Source organism: Myotis brandtii, unplaced genomic scaffold (genome assembly GCF_000412655.1).
Source record: "Myotis brandtii unplaced genomic scaffold, ASM41265v1 scaffold4517, whole genome shotgun sequence".
In the NCBI taxonomy this organism is placed as follows: Eukaryota; Metazoa; Chordata; class Mammalia; order Chiroptera; family Vespertilionidae; genus Myotis; species Myotis brandtii.
Genome location: NW_005367274.1, coordinates 28,485 through 31,188, shown reverse-complemented (window position 1 = coordinate 31,188; position 2,704 = coordinate 28,485). Strand labels below are relative to the sequence as shown.

At 46.7% G+C, this 2,704-nt stretch overlaps 1 long non-coding RNA gene across 1 annotated transcript; it reads left to right on the top strand.

Annotated features, from left to right (window-relative positions):
• The first annotated feature begins 6 nt into the window (after positions 1-6).
• On the top strand, positions 7-1,039 carry LOC106727590. The gene is made up of 2 exons (XR_001363819.1): positions 7-117; positions 554-1,039. It is a non-coding gene; the product is annotated as an uncharacterized LOC106727590 (long non-coding RNA).
• Positions 1,040-2,704: the final 1,665 nt, after the last annotated feature.

Here is a 2,704-nt window from a genome sequence, read left to right as displayed (position 1 = left end):
CACCTGGGGGCCGGGGCGGAGGGGGTAGAGCCTCTTGGGAGCTTTTGCTCTGCGTGGTCCGACAGCGAGAAGGGGGCGCGCTGTGGCAACCTCCCCCTGGAGTCCCCGGGAATGTTGGTAAAGCCCCCCCCCCCCGCCTTGCTCGGCCTAACCGCTCCCCGTTTGATTGGGGAAACGGATAGGGTGGTGACAAGGGTGCAAAAGGGACACAAGGTCTCCGACCCCCACTTCCCCCCGCCCCCTCGGTAAACAAGGCAGAGGCAGCCCCAGAGCCTGGGCCCCCGCGTTCAGGGGCCCAAGGTCACCGGCGGAGGCTCTTGCCAACACGTGGTGTCACCGTTGACAAAAGGGAGAGCCGGTCTCCTGCAGCCTGACCTTCAGGAGGCTGTGTGCCGAGGGGACGCGGCCCGCTGGTCGACCCCCGCTGGCAGGGAGGCTACATTTTTTTTTTATCCGTGAGACAAAGAAACCCATGGAAATCCGTGGCGTCTTCACATCTCGTCCCAAAGCACCCCTTTAATTTTTTTACAATATGTTTTTTTATTTATTTCAGGGAGACGTAGAAACGTCCACGCTGAGAGAATCGTGGCTGGGCGGCTGGACCGCCTCCTGCAAACCCTTCGGAGGAGGAGGAGGATGGCGGCTGCAACCTGGGCAAGTGCCCCGACCGGAAGTGGGACCGTGACCTCCAGGGGCATAGGTCAAGGTTCAACCACTGAGCCACACCAGCCAGGCCCAACGTCCCCATTTGATTTAAAAGGATTCTTTCTCTCTCTTTTTTTTCTTTTCTTTCCTTTTCTTTTTGGTGTGACTCAGCCACACTTGCCAGCAAAGCTGGAATGGAATCCCTCACAATTCCTTGTCCGAACAGCTTGCAACTTTGCAGATAAAATCCATAAAACGCCCGCTGAGCTCCCATTCCTGGGGAATTCAAACTTCCCACAGGCCTCGCTACAATGTATTTAGCTGTGGTTCCGAGAACGTGGTGTTTTTTTTTTAAATATATGTAGTCAGGGCTTCCCAACTATAGCCAACTATTAAAAAAAAAAAAAAAAAAAACTTAACCAGTTATGCCCCAGCCGGTTTGGCTCCGTGGGGAGAGCGAGCCAGCATCGACCTGCAGACTGAAGGGTCCCGGGTTCGATTCCTGGTCGAGGACGCCTGGGGCCTCAGTTGCAAGCTCGATCCCTGGCCCCAGTCTGGTCAGGACCGGGCACCGCATGCAGGAGGCAACCAAAAATCAATGGGAAGAAAATATATCCTCGGGTGAGGATTAATAAAACAAAACAAACAGGAAAAAAAAATACACCCACAACCTGTTATGAAGAAACAAGCTATAGGTATTGAAATTATTCCCCGACCACTAACGATGAGTGACGGTATTAAATCGTGTACAGTTTTGACTCCGTTCCTTATTCTTTTATCATTTCCCCTCATTACGGAGCCATGTTTTGGAAACTAATTGCACTTACATTTTGTGGGAAAGATTAGTTAAAATTACAGCCTTTTAAGGACTTATCTTTACAGATCATCAAAATACGCAAATGAGAAGGAAAATCTTTAAAGGCTTTTGAGTAATTGAAGCAACACGTCACTACTACAGTATCTAGCACGTGAGGATACTTTTAACTCTTCTACCTCTTCAGTAACAATGGTCTGGGTGGATAAAATGTAATTTTGTAAATAACCCGGTGTATCAAAATGTGGCAGGAATACCTGAGTTCCCAAACGAGTTGCCCGGAAAATAAGTAAAACCGGCTCTTGGGAGCTGGAGAAATAACCCCCAAGCCCTTTTAGCTCATTAATATTAAGGAGGTGTTCTCGAGTGATGCTGGCGTCAGACGAGGCAAGAACCCACTGTGTTCTTGGCCTTATATCCATATTCAAATTGCAAAATGTCGCTGGTGGAAATTAGCAGCATGAATGAATATTGTCAGGAATTCTTACAATGCTAATAGTGTTCCATATCTCTAACTATAATATAAATATAGATAGCAGTTTTTATGAATAAAATTTTTCTCCCAAATTAGACCCGTATTGTTCTTCATGTGTGTTTTCCCAGAAAAACACCATAGTATCTACAAAGTACGTAGTAAAATTTTTAGACTTCTAGTCAAAATGAAACCCAGTTGTTTCTAACAATTTCCTAATTTCAGGTGTAAGAAGGCAGTTTGATTTTATTTTTATTTTGCACAATGCATTAATTCCTTGTACTATTAACCCAGAATTGTGCCAGGCTTTGAGGAAACGGTGAAAGATTGGCAATCGCTCTCACTGTCCTCAACTCGGCCAGAGAGGAAGTCAGACCTGTAAAACAGGACACATTTTTGAATGACCCAACATTTTAGTGATCATGGGAGAATTCACTAATACAGACCTTCTAATACGCACCCTTTTCAATTAAACATTTTGCCTCAAATTGCTGGTGAAGTTGTTTTTATTTCGACAGGGCTGTTTCAGTGCTCAAGATTCCTTGTCCATATGAGTCACAACTGGTGAATCAAAATGAAAAAAAAATTTTTTATTACCTAGCATTCCCAAAGATCAGATAAACTGTGAGTCCTGGCTGGTCTGGCTCAACGGATAGAGCGTCGGCCCTCGGACTGAAGAGTCCTGTCCCGGGTTTGATTCCGGTCGAGGGCGCCTACCTCGGTTGCAGGCTCGATCCCCAGTAGGAGGCAGCCAATCAGTGATCCTCTGTTAT